General features: G+C 37.0%; 1 pseudogene; it reads right to left on the bottom strand.

Annotated features, from left to right (window-relative positions):
• Positions 1-7,266: 7,266 nt before the first annotated feature.
• LOC150036909 (uncharacterized) lies at positions 7,267-19,584 on the bottom strand (annotated as a pseudogene).
• Positions 19,585-19,844: the final 260 nt, after the last annotated feature.

Raw genomic sequence — 19,844 nt, 5'->3', positions numbered from 1 at the left:
CCAATAACCACCCACTACTTTGGTTATTTAAAAGAAAAGGAATTAATTATCCAATAATTAATATAATTATAAATATAAATGATAACCAACTTATCATACTATATTTATAACCTATAGTTTTAATATTTCATCTCATGAAACATATAAACCATAGTTCCTTTTCTATTCCATGGTACTTAATGTAAATCTCATTTACATCAATCCTCCACTAGATGTATCTTATACATCATACCGATTATATCATATATAATCAAAATACCCAAGAACTGATCCTTAACTGAATCCAAGCTACCAAGGAGACCTCATGGACCTGTAGCTCGAAGCTCCAATGGTACGAGAATAACTGACTAAACTCTTTAGTCGGGGATCCACCATCCGTTAACTACCAGGCGCTCCACTAAAGACCGACAGATGAACTCTCCTTACCACGTATATATTATGTGTTCATCTTAACCAATCAGCAGTACGACAATCCTTTACAAATCGCTCGTAAGTACAGCTGGGCCAATAACCGTTATGCCCTTGTAGTTACATTTGTCTCCTTAAGTACCACTGATCCCTCTAATAAACATAAGTCATAGTCCTACTATGACTGAGTCTTCTCTTCCAAAGAGAAGTTGTAGCCATTATGTTCAAGCCCCAAAATCAGCCCTTAAGGGAGCAATCTCTCTACTTATCCCTATTTCGGAAAATGAGTGAATTCTATCTTGTGGATTGAGTTCCCAACTCCTAGATTAGAGAAATCCCTAAAAAGGTAGGCATGTTAAATTGGCAATCTGGCCACTCCCACCCATACTAATCAAAGAACAACCTTCAAAGGCAGGAGTTCCCAAAACACTCAGGATTGAGGTTGTGTCACCTATGGTCGTTTAGTTGAGATGTAAATCACTAGTATCAACAATATTATATACAGAGTCTAATCATCTCGTAGTCCAGATCTTATACAAACTCTTTGTATAGGACACCCCCGCTCCACGTCTCCACATGAATGGTCAGGATCTACCATATGTAGTAGTTTACAACACTTACAAACCTCTACAAAGCGGGTCATATTCGTAGTGTCACCAGGATCAGGTATCCCACCTTAATCCTTATATTACAGACCGATTTAGGTTATCACTTAAGGCATGATCCACTTGTATATCACATATACATGCTTAAGTTCACATAAGATAACCAAGGAGCTTTGTTTATTGGATATGAGTAAATGCCAGAATTAAATAACACTTATTTTATTCATTTAACAATGTGTATCTTTACAAAACAACGAGACTCCGAGAGAATTAGGACACTAATCCCAACAATAATATATATCATACATATCATTTAGCTAGTCATAAATCACAACAATCAAAATTTGTATATATCATAATACATGAAGTCTAAATAAATAAAATAAACACTACTGTTTATATCAAATAAACGAATACATATACCATAATATATATCAAATTTCATACAAAAGCTAAAAAAAATACATATATATCACAGTGTTTATATAAAATAGGGAAAAAATAAAACTAAAAGTTGAATTGGGTCCGTCGTCCATCTACTCCGAGTCCAACGTTGCCATTCATTTGCTCTGAGTCCTCCATTGTCGTTCATCCGCTCCGAATCTGCCATTGTCATTCTTATTGTCTCGTGTTTCTCCCGCATATGCAACTTGTTAGGTTTTATACCCTAAAACTCATAGATAGTAAATGTTATTAATTGACCGTCATCAATAAAAAGTTATAGATGTTAATTCAATAAATGTTATTGTTTGTATTGTTGTCTATTTTGTCTTAATAACCCTAAATCCAATAAACTAACATCTAAGACTACCTTATAAGTCTTGAAGTGTGTGTGGTAACATACAAGGATCAATGTTCAAGATATAACCTAAATGGTCTATAATATAGGGATAAGGTTGGGTACATTTTCCTAGTAACACTATGGATACGATCCACTTTGTATTTGATACAAACGTATGATCCAACGCGTTCGTGTAGGTGACACGGAGAAAGGGTATCCTATGTAATGAGTTTGCATAAGACTGGACCGCGAAATAGTAACCACTAGATGTAACACCATTGACTAGTTAGGTTTCTATTTCATTAGGATGACCTAGGTGACTTAGTCTTAATCTTGAGTAAATTATGAACTCATGTTCACGAGGGATTGTCCTTTGATTTGTATGAGTGAGGGTGGCCAAATCGCCGACCTAACAAACCTACCATTTTGGGAACAAGACTGACTGAAGAACTGGGAACATAATAATACAATATGAAATTCACTACTTCTCGCCTTAATGGTAAATAGATGAGTGTTCCCTTAAGTGGTGTCTCCGGGACTTGAAGAAAGGGTCCTACCCTCTTGTTGGCCTGAAAGGGGTTTCTGTTTATTGGTTGAACAATAAATAGGTTGTTCATTAGAGGAGCACTGATACTTAAGGAGTCAGAGATAACCCAAGGATAAAATGGTAATTTGAACCAGTTGGAGTTACAAACACTCGTGAATGACTAACTTGCTAGTATTGGTTTATATCCACGGACACAAAAATATATCTGTAATGAGAAGAGTGCAGTTTGAAGGAAATATAAATAGAGATCTCCATGAGCAGTGGAAGTGGATCGTTCCTAATTCCATTCAGAATGAACACAACAATCACAGTCCAACCGGAAATGAACAGATTCTGCATAAATAGAAATTATAGCATGCTATAAGAGGATATAAGGGATAGAGTATGTGTACCTTAACTATTCTTCAAGTATCCCTCGACCGGTTTCCAATGCGCCCAAAGCAGCACTCGAACACAACGAACAAAACACCACCTCCACGAACGTCTGAATGCACCTCAAACCCAATCGAGTCTCGAACTGAATTAGAACACCACCATAAGTGATAACTTGGTATTCTCGGTGTGAGAATCCAGGAGTTGTGAGCTCTGTATGATCTTGAATTGAAAAAGATGAGAGGTATACGATTAAGTAAGTGGGAGAGATGAACGTTGTCTATCGTACAGACGATGTACTCGATCGTTTAGAAAACGGAAGTCTATCGTATAGACTTTGCTACTCGATCATGTAGCAACGATCAATAAGTAACTATCGTATAGTCAACTCTCATCGATCGTGTATGCTTTCAATGGCTATCGCTTAGTGAAAACTCTTTTTACTTGATAGCCTTTTTTTGTGAGATTCTTCCGAGTGAATCAACTTCTAATTTTGGAAAATAATTTTTCTTTGTATCTCACGGTTACCATAAAACTTCCAATAACCTCCCACTCAAATCGTTTATTAGAGAAAAAGAATTAATTATCATATAATTAATATATTATAAATAAATATGTTAACCAACTTATTATATTATATTTATAACCGATAGTTTTAATATTTCATCATATGAAACATATAAATCATAGTTTTTTTTCTATTTTATGGTACTTAATATAAATCATATTTATATTAATTTCTCCAATTAATGTATCAAATACATCACATCAATTATATCGCATATAATTGAATTTCTTCTTGTTAATTTGAACACTTCAAACTAACCCAAAATCTAATTCTCAACTTGAACTCATTGAGCTACCAAGGGGACCTCATGGACATGTAGTTTGAAGCTCCAACGATACGTGAATAATTGACTAAACTCTTTAGTCACGAGATCCACCATCCATTAACTGTTGATCATTCCACTAAAGACCAACAACTGCACTCTTCTCACTACAGATATATTTCTGTGTCCATATAACCAATCAATAGTGCGATCACCCTTTACAAATTGCTCGTATGTACAATTGGACCAATTTACCGTTTTTCCTTTGTAGTTACATCTAACTTCTTAAGTATCACTGATTCCTCTAATGAACAATAAGTCATGGTTCTACTATGACCGAGTCCTCTCTTCCAAAGAGAGGGGGTGGCCACTATGTTCAAGACCCGGAATCAACCCTTAAGGGAGCAATTTATCTACTTACCCCTGCTTCGGGGAAGGAGTGAATTCCGTCTTGTGTAGCTGAGTTCCCAGCTCCCCAATCAGATGAATCCCCAAAAAGATAGGCTTGTTGAGTTGACAATCTGACCACTCTCATCCACACTAATCAAAGGATCGTCCTCATAGACAAGAGTTCCCAACTCACTCAAGATTAAGGTCATGTCACCTATAGTCATTTTAGTGAAATGTAAGTTTCAATTTTCAACGACGTTATATAAAAAGACTAATCATCTTGTGGTTCAGTCTTATACAAACTCTTTGTATAGGACACCCCCGCTCGCATGTCTCCACATGAATAGTCAGGATCAGACCATTTGTAGCACTTTATAACATTTGTAAATATCTACAAAGCAGATCGTATCCGTAGTGTCACCAGGATAAGGTATCCCTTCTTTATCCTTATACTACAGACCATTTAGATTATTATTTAAGGCATGATCCACTTGTATGTCTCACATACATGCTTAAGTTACATGAATTAACCACGAATCTTAGTTTGTTGGATTTGAGTAAATGTAAATAAAATAACACTTATTTTATTAATAATAATGTGTTTACAAAAATGTGTACAAACTACGAGACCACCAGAAGAATTAGGACACCAATCCCAACATAGTTATGGGTCCTTAGTGGAGTGTACTCACAGTTAACGAATATTGATTAATTTGATTAATGAGTTTAGACAATTAATCTCATATCGTTGGAGCCTTTGATCTACAGGTCCACCAGGCCTCCTCGCTGGCTCATTAGTGGATATTTAAGAGGGATAATTTGAATTGTTCAAATTAACTTGAGAAAACTATATATTAATATGATTAATATATAATTATGGATATAATCTATAATTAAATTGGAAAGTGATATTTAAATAAGATTCAAATTAATCAATTCAAGTGAATTAAGTGAATTAGATTCACAAAGAATTAATTAATAGGGATGTTTTGCACATATATGTGGGATGTATATGATAATTAAATATATAAATTAAATTGGGGTTAAAGTATAAATAGTTGTTTAATTATTGTGCAAATTAAAATTAAATAAGTGTTATTTAATTGGACTAATTAAAATAAGTGTTATTTAATTCAATGGGTAATTAATTAAATAAATGTTATTTAATTAATTATAGAAAAAGAAAATATTAGGAAAAAGGTTTGACCATTCTCTATATAAATACCTCCCTATGACCCTTTGGGAACACACAGAACACAATACACAACACTCTGGTGTTATTGTGTATAATTTTCATGAATCTTTTCTACTCTCCAAAACCCTTTTCTCCCCTCCCTCTCCCAATAGTTGGATACCACTTATTCCTCTATTGAAATCCCAAAGAATAACGAGGTTACTCTCGTTGTAGTGTTCAAGATTACTCAAGGAGTTTTTCATGATCAAGACCGTTTGGAGATTCGTTAGTTGGAATCTTGGAGAGACTTGTTCGTGACATTAGGGAATCTACAAAGGTAAGAATTGTTCTAATCCTTTCCCCAATAGCATGCTAGTTTACGTGTTTATTCATTCTATTTTGTACAATTATTTTGATTAATGTAAAATTGATTTGTCGGATGCAAGGCGTTCTAACACAATGCTTCCACTGTGGGATCTGATCCCTTCAATTGGTATCCGAGCCAATTCCTTGCATCTTTGTTCTTCATGTTTTTCGAAACAAAATCATTTAGAGGTGGGTTTTCATATTCTGCTTTATGAATATTTGAATGTGAAGGGAAAACCATTGAAGGTTTCCACAATAGAATATGGGATCGTACCAATTTCGTTATTTCACATAATTTACAGAATTACAGAATAAAGAAGAGAAAGATTATGCATTAAGAATAAAAATTACAGTATGCTATTCAAAAGGGAAGAGGGAGAAGAAAGACTTAACTTTGAAGAACAATTCTTCAAGCTTTCCCTCAAACGTATCACGATCTCTTCTTCTAATTGGGACATCACTACCAATGGAGCCTCCTATATTCTCTAGATTGAGAATTGGCAAGAGTTGTGGGCTCTACCTTTGATTTGGAATAAGGAATGAGAGGATTTTTCAGAGAACCTTTCTTTGTCAATTTTCTACAGAGAACACTTTGCACTGAGAGAATTATGGAAGAAGATGAATTCCCACCCCACATTCATCCATCTGCACTTAAAACTCCGAGAGATAATGGAGAGGGAGTATTCAACTAAAATTAATTAAATTTCAATTAAATTAATAAAAAAATAATATACATATAATAACTATTTTATTATATACATATATAGACTATATGTTATATCAAATATAACACATAGTTTATAGTTTTATATTGTATCAAATACAACATAACCTATAGTTTTATTTTCTCTCAATAATACATGGCATTTAATACAAATCAAATTTATACTAAATTCACTTATATGAATCTCATCCATATAATTTGAATCATATTCAAATTCATCTCATATTACCTTATATCATAATGTATCAAATACATATATTAATTATATCACATATATAATTAATATAATTAATTATATCATATATAATTAATTTCCTCAATTAATTTGAACACTTCAAATTAATCCAAAATTAATTCTCAATTAAAACCTTGTTGAGCTACATAGGGGACCTTATGAACTTGTAGATTGAAGTTTTAATAGTACTTGGATAATTAATTAAATTACCCAACTTCCATTAATTGTTGGTCATTCTACTAAAGAACGAGAGCTGCACTCTTCGCACTACAGATATATTTATGTATCCATTGGATATAACCAATTAACAGTGCGATGACCCTTCATAAATTGCTCGTAAGTACAGCTAGGCCAAAATTATTGTTTTGCCCCTGTAGTTATATCTAACTCCTTAAGTACCACTGATTCATCTAATGAACAATAAGTCATAGTCCAACTATGACCAAGTCCCTCTCAGGCCAGGAGAGGGTGTGGCCATTATGTTCAAGCCCCGGAATCAGCTCTTAAGAGACAATTTATCTACTTACCCCGTCATCGGGGAAGGAGTGAATTCCGTCTTGTGCAGTGTTTTAAAATGCCCAAGGCGCACAAAAAGGCACGGGCTTTTTTTCGTGAGGCGCACTAATATATATACATTATATACTATATACTATATACATGTTTATTTGCACAACCAAAACATAGATGGATAGAAATGTGACTTAAAGAAGAATATACAAAAAGCAAAAAAAAAAGAGATATATAAGATTTAAATACTAGTCATTGACTCATTGTCATTCAACAGCAAGTTAAGTGAAATGACACAAAAGCAATCACAAATACAATTCTAAAATCCTAAATATCGAACTCATCTTCACTAAATAGGTGTTCATCCTCATTCTCTCCATCATTCAACTTATAACCATCTATATCTTCTTGGTCGGTCTTAGAGTCATCCAAAGTAACTGGTGTGGGGGTGGGTTAGGACGGTGGTTGTGTGGAAGATGAAGATGAACACGAAGCATTAGTCTTAGACTTAGTTCTTAAGGTACCAACTCTAGAATAATAGGTAAGTTCTTTTGCTCCAGCAGTTCTTGAAACATCACCCCATGTTAAAGAATCGTCGTAAAAAATAAGATCATCATCCTCCTCTGAATCGTCATCCATTCTTCCAATAGATCACTCATTACTATCATCTATCTCTTTTATAAAGATAGGGTTGATGATGTCCTGAATATTATATCTACGCTTCAATGCTTTATTATATTTTATGAATACTAAGTCATTTAGACGACTTTGAGCAAGTCTATTCCTTTTCTTGCTATGAAGCTGCAAGTATACACAATAAAAATTCCATTGTCAACTTCAATTACATTCACATCTAGAGGCACTACAAATAACAGAAGATACCTAACTTGTTAAAAACCGCTTCAATTATGTTCACATCCAGATATGCTACAAGTGAGACCTAAAATTCTTATAGCGAACTTTTGCAAGTTTGGAGTTGATTGTCCGAAATCATCCGACCATTATACTATAGATTAAAACTTTATTAGTAGCTTTAAATTCGAAATGATATTCAATGTACTTTAATTAAAGACTTTAAGTTAAAGCTTGCCTGGAGATATTTTGTTTCCTTGTCTTATTGCTAAAGACTGTTTAAATAGCCCTTCAACTTTCTTGTATTTGGTTAGCTCTCTAAGTATCTTGTCTTGAATGTCCAAGGAAGCAACCATCTTTGTTATACATGAATACAACCCACTGACAATTTCATCATCAACTTGAATATTTGGATTTGAATAATAGAATTTTGGGTTTAGATAATATCCCGCACATGCAAAGGACGATGCAACTGAAGCTCCCATCGTCGATCAATTATTGTAAAAATATCTTTGTACATTCCTTCATTACCATGGAAGGATTTGACAATGGCCTCCTTAGCTCTATCCATATCCATAGCCTCATAAATGTATCCCATAGGAGGCTTCTTCTCGCCATCCACCAACCTAAGTACTTGTAATAATGGGTCGGATACTTTAAGAGCAAATACGATGGTATTCCAAAAAGTTGTCAACAAGATTGTTTGAACACCCCGTTTTCCTTGTTGTTCTTTGCTTCATTTGTTGTTTTCCCACTTGTCCAAAGTAAACATCTTTATAAAAAAAACTTTGTTCTGACGATGTAAACTTGATAATGTTATGCAAGTTGTAGCAAAGCGAGTCTTAGCTGGTCTAACTAACTTCTTTTGATTAGTAAACCGCTTCATCATGTTTAACAATCCGGGATGAACATAAATGAAATTGCTAACCTCCATGCCTCTTTTTAGTGTTTTATGAATATGTGTGATCTTGTATATATCCTCCAACATCAAATCCAAGCAATGGGCAACACATGGAGACCAAAATTATTTGTGGTCGTTTTGCTTCTAACAATCTCCCTATTAAGTATTAACAAAGTAAAATAAGAACATATTTAGGCTTCTTAAATGTGTAAGAACAAACGTATGATAAGACTAAAAAATTTAAGAAAGAGTTAACATTTGCTGAGGCACTATCGGTAACAACTTGTGTGACATTAGCTTCTCCAATGCTTTCTACAAAATCGTCAATCATGTAAATACCATGGAATAAGGTTTGATCCTATTCATAGGGATTCCGTAAATATTCCATTCCAAAAAGAGAAAGTTCGAAACAAGTGGGATTTTTTTGGAGATTGGATGCAGTTACTAATTCATGATCTGACATGTACAAAATGAAAACTTCATTCTCGATTCTACGAGAATTTTTATGAAAGCCTTTCATTTCCATCCTTCACATAAGATGAAGCATCGATAGACTCAATAAACATGGTGCCTTTAGGACTATTAACTAAAAAGTTAATTAATGTCTTATTTCTTCTATCTGTCCATCCATCAGCCATAATGATACCAATTGAAGGATCTCATATCTAAGAGTTTCATGAGCATGTTCGGATCGCTTCGATCTCACAGTGACCGAAATACAAATATATACACTCAACACATACAGTTATGCAAACAAATCTTAATTAACGGCATGCTACGAACAAGATAAACAATAAGGGAGAGACTTCCATACTAGTTGAACACAGTCTTCACACTTCGAAACTCTAACGCAGCGGAAAACCTCCACGAGATCTACTAATGCCTAGTAGTAGTGTCAATAATTGCAACACGAACGTCGTGGGGATGAGACCACCACTAAAGAGCCCCGACTATTCTCGGAGTGAAAACGCAAAGGGTGGGCTTTGATGAATTTGGTAGAGGAAGGAGGAAACACGAATCGTGTAGGCGATAAGCAAGTGGGAGGAAAAAAGCCGCTGTCGCACAACAGAATGCTTATCGTTTAGGAGGAGCTACACGATCGTGTAGTATTTGTTGAACGATTATTTAGGAAAAGGTATACGATCGTTTAGCTAAATTGGCACACTATACGATCGTTTAGAGAAGCTATGCGATCATGTAGGCAACAGTGTGCGATTGTTTAGGCGCGAGGTAGACTATCGTTTAGGCAGAGAAGACTATCGTATAGGCTCTCATTTTACGTAAGCGATCGTTTAGCAAAACACTAGTGCGCTCTCTCTTTTTCTCTTCGGGCGATTGAATGACGGGGATTCAAAATGAAAACATTTTTCATTTTAACTCATCGGTTACAATAACCGACGTTCCCCACTAACCCACATCCAAACGTGAAAATTGGCTTAATTATCATATAATTAACCAATTAATTAATTAATTAATATAATCATATTATATTTCTAACCTATAGTTTGATATCACATATCTATTATAGTATTTTCTCCTCTACTTGATAGAAATCATATTTATATCTAATTTCCTCCAAAATCACGTATCTCATACATTTAGCCAATTATATCATATATAATTAACCAGTCCAATTATATCATATATAATCGAACTTCCTCTTGTCAATTTGAATATTCCAAATTAACCCAAATGCTAGTATTGACTTTATCCAAGCTACCTAGGGGACCTAATGGACCTGTGGCTTGAAGCTCCAACGGTCCGTGAATAGCTGACTAAACTATTTAGACACGAGATCATCCATTAACTGTCAGGCATTCCACTAAAGACCAAAAGTTAAACTCTTCTTACCACAGATATATTTTTGTGTCCATCGATATAACCAATCATGAGTACGATGACCCTTTACAGATGCTCGTAAGTACAACTACACCAAATTACCATTATATCCCTGTAGTTACATCTCACTCCTTAAGTACCACTGATTCCTTTAATGAACAATACAACATAGTCCAACTATGTGTGAACACCTCTCGAGCCAAGAGAATGTGTGTGGTGCCACATCGTTCAAGCCCCAGAATCAGCCCTTAAGGGAGTTATCTATCTACTTACCCCTGCATCAGGGAAGGAGTGAATTCCTCTTGTGTAGCTGAGTTTTCAGCTCCAAAATCAGACGAATCCTCAAAATGGTAGGTTTGAATCGGCGACCTGGCCACTCGCACCCATACAAATCAAAGAACCGCCCTCAATGGTAGGAATTCCCAACTCACTCAGGATTGAGGTCATGTTACCTATGGTCATCCTAGTGAAATGACGTCTCTGTCATGAACGGTGTTATATAACGAGATATTAACACTTCGTGGTTAGGTCTTATACAAACTCTTTGTATATGACACCCTTACTCGCATGTCCCCAACACGAATGACCAGGATCAGACTATCTGTGACAAATCACAATACTTGTGATCATTCCACAAAGCGGGCCACATCTGTAGCGTTACCAAGATAAGGTTTCCCTCCTATATCCATATACTACAGACCATTTTGGTTATCTCTTAAGACATGATCCACTTATATCTTACCACATACATGTTTGAGTCACATACAGATAACCAGGGATTTTATGTTTATTGGTTTGTGGTAAAACAAATAAAAACAAGTAATTGAGTAAAATACAAGATGTGAAGTAAATATCATATATTAACAACACAAGCGTTCATACATACTGTTTACAAACTGCAGGACACGAGACTTTAGGGCATTAACCCCAACAATCTCCCACTTGTCCTAAAGCGAAGTGGGGTGTACAAGAAACTAGTACAAAACAATAAACTAGGGCATAAAAGCCCAGTACAAGAAAATATCCCACTTGTCCTAGTCCAGCCGCGGGCGATCTTGTAGACCCATGCTCTGTAGGTGACCCTCAAACACTGTAGCCGTGAGAACCTTCGTAAACGGGTTAGTAACATTAAAATGGCCTAGTTAGACCGAACCATCTCATCTCCTCAACCTCCTGAGGCATCTTAGGACACACTTCCTTAGACAAAGTGACTCCATGCCTGAACAGTAGTAGGCCCCTCATAGAGTCCTGCATCGAGTACTTGAGCAACATCTTGTCAATGTACGATGCCTGAGACAGTGCTAGCACTTTGTTCTTACGATTCCGAAAGATCTAACCTAGAACAAGCTGAGCCTCTCCCAATCCTTTCATTTGGAATTGGGTCGCTAACCAGTTCTTAACTGCAATCAGTAGACCTACATCATTCCCAATGAGTAGGATATTGTCTACATACAACACTAAGAAGACTATTGAAGTGTTGATGATTTTCTTGTAAACACAAGGTACATCAACGTTTTGGTCAAAGCCATATGACTTGATCTAGTATCAAACCGTATGGACTAAGACCGAGACACCTGTTTCAGTCCATAAATGGACCGATTCAGTTGGCTGATCTACATGATCCCATACTGAGTTGAAGTACATCAACTTCATCTCGAGATCCATGTCTTTGACCCACTCATCCGGTTAACATCCTCCATTGCCTTCTTATAAAACAACGGATCCTCAACGCCGCCATTAGCTACCATAGCAAGGATTTCCGTGAAACCTAGATAGCGAACGGGTGGGTTCGCAACCCTCTCACTACGTCGAGATTCCCTCCACTCTTGAGGTGGAGCTGACCTACTGTATGAACTCCCATTAACAACCCTTGCTGATGTAGTGGGATTTTCAACAACTATTGTTAAAGTTTTAGTAGTTTTATTGGAAAGCTCATGCAACACGACTTTGCTTCGTGGACTGTGCTCCCGTATATGATCCTCCTCTAGGAAAGTAGCATTTTTTGAAAAAAAACACCTTATTTTCTGCCGAATCATAAAATAACCCCTCGTGTAGCTTTGGGGTAACCTACAAAGAGGCATAACCTCGACTTGGTTCCAACTTCTTGGGATTAGCCTTAAGCACATGTGCAGGGCAACCCCAAATATGAAAGTGACGTAAACTAGCTTTATGCCCATTCCACAAATCCAGAGGTGTCCTTGCAACACTCTTGGAGGGAACACAGTTGAGTATATAAACCGTAGTCTCCACTACGAAATCCCAAAATGAATCCAGTAAGGAAGCATAACTTATCATCGAACGAACCATGTCTAACAAGGTCCTATTTCTCCTCTTCGTTACACGATTCTACAGAGGTATACCTGACGCTGAGAGTTAGGAAACGATTCCATGTTCTATCAAATAGTCTTGGAATGCTGAGTCCAAAAACTCTCCACTTCAATCCGATCGAAGTGTTTTAATCTGTCTATCTAATGCGTTTTTAACTTCAGCCTTGAACTCTTTGAACTTTTCAAAGGATTCAGACTTCTGTTGCATAAGATAAACATACTCGTACCTGGTGTAATCATCAGTGAAACTAATAAAATACTCATAGCCACCTCGAGCTCGTACATTCATAGGACCACAAAGGTCAGAATGTACTAAGTCAAGAGGCTCATTGGCTCTATAACCTTTTCCAGTAAAAGGTCGTTTAGTCATCTTACCCTCAAGGCAAGATTCGCACACAGGTAAAGAATTTTCTTCTAACTCACTTAGAAGTCCATTCTTCACCAATCTTTCAATCCTAGTGAGATTGATGTGCCCTAAATGTAGAATCCAAAGTTGGGCATTTTCTTTTGGAGAAATTCGTCGATGTTTTGATTGAGTTACGACAGTTCTAAACATTTCAGTAGTATGGAGGGAATTAATAGCTAACGACTTTAGCACATATAAATTCGATTCCAGATTTGCTGTGCAAATAAAAACACCATCTTTATGAATAAACGTTTTATTCACATTAAAGGAGATAGTATATTTACATTGCAATAAACACTTTACAAAAATGTGGTTCCTCTTTAGTTCAGAAACAATATATACATCATTTAAAACAAGAAACCTATTATGTAAAGCTAACTGGAGTCCTCCCACTACCACAGCTGAGACGACGTGCCCGGTGCCTACTCGCATCGTCATCTCACCAGCCTCCAATTGTCACCAAGATCTAATCCCCTGAAAAGAAGAACAAACATGATTAGTGGTGCCTGAATCAATTATCCAGGCATAATCATCATTCACCACTAAAGAAGTTTCAAGCACAAGTAAATCACATTTACCTTTATCCGCCTTGGGCTTAGCCTTAGTTGCTTTCTTCTCTTTCAGATACCAAGGACAGTTCCTCTTCTAGTGTCCATCTTGGTTGCAGTGGAAACACTTTCCCTTAGCAACTTGTGGACGCCTACTTGGGGCGACAGGCGATGGGTTAATAGGTGCCTTCCCTTTTCTCTTACCACCTTTCTTCTTCTTCCCCTTTGTAGAGTTAGAAGCAGAAGGTGCAGGCTTTGTTCCTGAGGTCAAACCTCTATGGAATGTCCTAGAGACTGAAGCAACATTTGCTTCAGTCTTCTGCCTCTCCTTACTTTTCAGTAAAGATTGGTATGCCTGCAACTCATTGAGGAGCATTGTAAGGTTATATTTCACTTTGTTAAGAATCACATTGCTAACAAAATGCAGGAAGCTCTCCAGAAAAGAATGCAGGATTATGCTAACCTGGCTGCCCTCATCGATGGTAGACCCATTCAACTCCGCCACATTAAAGTGGACCATCATGTTTAGCACATATTCACGAACAGAGGTGCCTTCTTCCATTTTGGAGTTGAATATGTATTTAAGAGCCTCATGCATAAGCTATTCAGACGGTTGTCCAAACATCCCTCACAGGGACTCCATGATCTCACACGCTGAGACCATAGGCTCATGTTTGTTGCCCAAGACTTCCAAAAGACTTGTCAAGATGTAGGCTCGGGCCTTCTCATTCGCCCTTGTCCATCGCTCGTATGCCTCCCAAACACTTTAAATGGCATTAGAAGCTGAAATAGGAGGACAAGCCTCCGTGAGAGCGAACATGAGATCCTCAATGATCAGGATCGTCGTGATCATGTGTTTCCATGTTGCGAAATTATCACCAGTAAGTTTTTCAACGCTTAGCAATGCTAACGTGGCTGTTGCCATTTTGAAAATGTTGCTGAAAATACGAACAAAACTTTATTATATTTTCTAAACCACTTTTAAACCAATCAGTTTACAAAACAGTTTCAAGTACCCTAAGTTATAGACTTTTATTTTGCAATGATGCCCCAGTGAGATAGGACAAATGCCACCGGTGGGATGATCAGTTGCCCCTTCACTGGGATGAGACATTCTCAACCATTAGGCAGAACTAACTCTTAGAACTGAACCTAACAACCAGTATTTTTCGGTCCAGAATCATTAACCTTTAGCTATTCCGCGTAAGTGTAACCCCTCGCTTTCGGTTCCAGAGTCTCACCCTAATGAGCCCACCGTAGGGAAGAAGCATATTAAGACAAGAGACTAAGTTACCTTATCCTCTTACAGGAGATCAAATAAAGACATACGCAAAATTTCATCCTTTAGTGAGATACTCCCAGGGTGCCTCGAGGCGATGCGCAGTAACTTTATTCAACCTAATGAGGGAGACCGAGGGATATGTTGTCGCACTTCCCGCTTCTACTTACTATGCACACTCTCTCCATCCACCTTGATATTGACCTACCCAAACACCATCCGTTGGGGGGACATGCCAAAGGTGCCATGAGGCCGAGGGTAGATCTCACAGTGTGGACTATTTAGGAGAAACGTGAAAGGTTTAAGTGAAGCATCATGCCCTAAATACCTCCCATTGAATGTTCTACCTAGAGATTCATTAACCTAGACAATCCAGCTACTGATTTTAGTCTAAGTCGTCTTTTTAAACTCTACTCATAAACAACGTTTGTCTATGAAATATGAACAAGTTCAAGTAGTCACATTTAAACACTTTAATGGACTGTCCTTAACTTGCATGCATGCATCAAATCTATCTAATTCACCTTTCCAGGTAAGTTCCCAGGTAGGAGTGTTACGTTTCCGTCAACTTAAATACCCCAACCTAGACAGAACCCGCCTTAGACAAAAGGTCCCTTATAGATAGATTTGCTACACTTTAACCTTTTATTAGCCAATTTAATCCTATTAAATTGATTAAAATATTAAAGCCTAGGGTTGCTAATCGTATTAGAACCGTGATCTTAGGTCTATGTTATCCAAGTTTTAAACTCTTTAAAACCATGAATTAAACCTAAGTGAGCATGCATGTCTTTCTTATTTCTTTTAGGTCTAATTTCTCTTTAATTTTAAAAAGAAACAACTAAAAACATTGCGCACAATGAGGTGTTTATAACATTTCTAAAATAATCTATGTGTCATGCTTCATGTAATGTCTGGTCATTACTATACGTAACTTTTATATAACGCATAATAACCAAGAAAACATGCTATCATTCACCCTTATACTATAACATTTATAATATAAAGATGATGCATGTCAATGCTTTTTATGCATGCATAAATATAACTTTTATATTATATGATGCATGAGCATGTTCTTACATAATTAAATCATGCTTCTCTGAATTACAACAATTACAATAAAGAGATGATGCATGACCATTGCATAACCTAAGGTGGGATTTACTATATGTGCATACCATATGACATATAAAAAAACGTACATCGCATGTAATAAATAAAGGATTAATGGATCGGGATGAGCTTTTACAAAAAAAAATGGGAATGAAAAAACCCTATCTATTACATTTTTCATCGAGCAAATCGATTCACAGAAGAACCGAGTCTTGAACCGCCAGGAGGTCTTCATCGTGTAGCAATCTCCAGTAGGTAGACGATCGTTCAACACTCTCTATACGATAGGAGCATAAGTAAACAATCGCGTAGATGATGACGAGGCTGCGAAGCATGATTGTCTATGTGATCGTGTAGCGCGACGACAGGTAAATGATTTACCTCACGTTACTAAGCGATCATTTAGTCAGTCACTAAGCAATGAAGCTTGCTGACCTAAGCGATCGTCTAGTGTGCTCGCTTTAAACGATACGCGAGTTTCTCATCATCTAACCGATGCGTGCAACCAAGTAAACGATTTACCTTGCGATGCTAAGTGATTGTTTAGTCAGTTACTAAGTGATGAAGCTTGCTGACCTAAACGATCGTTTAGCGCACGTGTGCATTAAACGATACTGAGCGAGTGTACCCGATCGTCAAAACGATACGATCAACTCTTGATCGCATACCTCAATGTTTAACCGATGTGTTCAACAGCGATCATGTACTCTTTCATCTTTACGATGTGATCAACAGCGATCGCATAGCACATCTTCTGCCCGATGCGATCAACCCTAGATCGCCTCCTTCCTCGAAGAGTCGCAACGCTTGCTCAGAACTTCGACGAACGACTCAAAACTTCAAACAAACTTTGAATACAGACTCGATAACGATTATTAATGCCCAAAAATGCAGGGGCCTTTACAAACAATCGCAAATGTAAAAGGATTTAAATCAAACCGAGGCTAATCATCCTGAAAACATCCATTAATCCCGCACATCCACAGCAGATTTAATAATTAAACAACATAGAAATGCACCCACCAAGAATGTAAATCTCATTTTGTTGAAACAGATGAAATTGGAGTATCAGAACCTGGCTCTGATACCAATTGAAGAATCTCATATCTAAGAGTTCCATGAGCGTGTTCGGATCGCTCTGATCTTACAGTAATCGAAATACAAATATGTACATTCAACACATACAGTTATGCAAACAAATCTTAATTAACGACATGCTACGAACAAGATAAACAACAAGAGAGAGAGTTCCTTACCAGTTGAAGACAGTCTTCACACTTCAGAACTCCAACGCAGCAGAAAACCTCCACGAGATCTACCTACGCCTGACAGCAGCGTCAACAATTGCAGCACGAAAGATCGTGAACACGAACACCGTAGGGACGACACCACCCCTAAAGAGCCCCAGGTATTCTCAGAGTGAAAACCCAAAGGGTGGGCTGTGGTGAATTTGGTAGAGGAAGGAGGAAACACGAATCGTGTAGGCGATAAGCAAGTGGGAGGGAAAAAGCCGCTATCGCATAGTAAAATGCTTATCGCTTAGAAGGAGCTACACGATCGTGTAGTATTTGCTGAACGATCGTTTAAGAAAAGGTATACGATTGTTTAGCTAAATCGACACACTATACGATCGTTTAGAGAAGGTATGCGATCGTGTAGGTGAAAGTGTGTGATCCTTTAGGTGCGAGGTAGACTATCGTTTAGGCGGAGAGGACTATCGTATAGGCTCTCGTTTTACGTAAGCGATCGTTTAGCAAAACACCAGCACGCTATCTCTTTTTCTCTTCGGGTGATTGAACGACGGGGATTCAAAATGAAAACATTTTTCATTTTAACTCATCGGTTACAATAACCGACGTTCCCCACTAACCCACGTCCAAACGTGAAAATTGGCTTAATTATCATATAATTAACCAATTAATTAATTAATAATTATAATCATAATATATTTTTAACCTATAGTTTGATATCACATATTTACTATAGTATTTTCTCCTCTACTTGATATAAATCATATTTATATCTAATTTCCTCCAAAATAATGTATCTCATAAATTTAGCCAATTATATCATATATAATTAACCAGTCAAATTATATCATATATAATCGAACTTCCTCTTGTCAATTTGAACATTTCAAATTAACCCAAATACTGGTTCTCAACTTTATCCAAGCTACCCAGGGGACCTAATAGACCTGTGGCTCGAAGCTCCATGAATAGCTGACTAAACTCTTTAGCCACGAGATCCACCATCCGTTAACTGTCAAGCATTCCACTAAAGACCAACAGTTAAACTCTTCTTATCACAGATATATTTCTATGTCCATCAGATATAACCAATCATAGTACGATGACCCTTTATAGATGTTCATAAGTACAGCTGGGCTAAATTACTGTTATGCCCCTGTAGTTACATCTCACTTCTTAAGTACCACTGATTCCTCTAATGAACAACACAACATAGTCCAACTATGTTTGAACATCTCTCGGGCCAAGAGAATGTGTGTGGCACCACATCGTTCAAGCCCCGGAATCATCCTTTAAGGGAGCTATCTATCTACTTACCCCTGCCTCGGAGAAATGGTGAATTCCATCTTGTGTAGCTGAGTTTCCGGCTCCTAAATTAGACGAATCCCCAAAATGGTAGGTTTGAATCGGCGACCTGGCCACTCGCACCCATACAAATCAAAGGACCGTCCTCAATAGCAGGAGTTCCCAACTCACTCAGGATTGAGGTTATGTTACCTATGGTCATTCTATTGAAGTGTAGTCTCTATCATGAATGGTGTTATATAATGAGACGTTAACACTTCGTGGTCAGGTCTTATACAAACTCTTTGTATAGGATGCCCCCGCTCGCATGTCCCCAACACGAATGATCAAAATCAGACAATCTTTGACAAATCACAACACTTGTGACCATTCCACAAAGCGAGCTGCATCCGTAGCGTTACCAGGATAAGGTTTCCCTCCTATATTCATATACTATAGACCATTTTGGTTATCTCTCCAGATATGATCCACTTGTATGTCACCACATACATGCTTGAGTCATATACAGTTAACCAGAGATTTTATGTTTATTGGTTTGTGGTAAAGAAAATAAAATAAGTAATTGAGCAAAATACAAGATGTGAAGTAAATATCATATATTAACAACACAAGCGTTCGTACATATTGTTTACAAACTACAGGATACGACACTTTAGGGCATCGACCCCAACAAATAATACATCCAACCTTATCCCACTATGCCTTATGGTTCTTCATCAACACATTTGTTGCTTCTAATTCCCTTTTCAAACACGACACTCTAAACTCATGATATGATGGTGGTTTCAATCCAGGACCAAATTGCCCAAGTACTTCAATCATAGGAGCAAAGCTTTCATAATCCTTTCTTATACCGTTCTCAACCATCTAACTATCAGAAACTTAACTTGATTAGTAACTACCTTAAGAAATTAATCATAAAAGTTAGGATTTGGGATTTGGGAGCAAAGACGTACCAGAATTTTGATAACAGCTGCTGTTTTGTAGAGTTTTCTTTTTTGTTTTTTGACGACAAAACAAAGATTCCAATGTGGTAGCAAAGTAATGGTGGCTGGCAAAAAAAAAAAAAAAAAGACTTTCTT

This window comes from Benincasa hispida, chromosome 4 (genome assembly GCF_027475165.1).
Source record: "Benincasa hispida cultivar pf3 chromosome 4, pf3_genome.v1.1, whole genome shotgun sequence".
NCBI classification, from domain to species: domain Eukaryota; kingdom Viridiplantae; phylum Streptophyta; class Magnoliopsida; order Cucurbitales; family Cucurbitaceae; genus Benincasa; species Benincasa hispida.
This window is presented reverse-complemented; position numbering and strand designations above follow the sequence as displayed.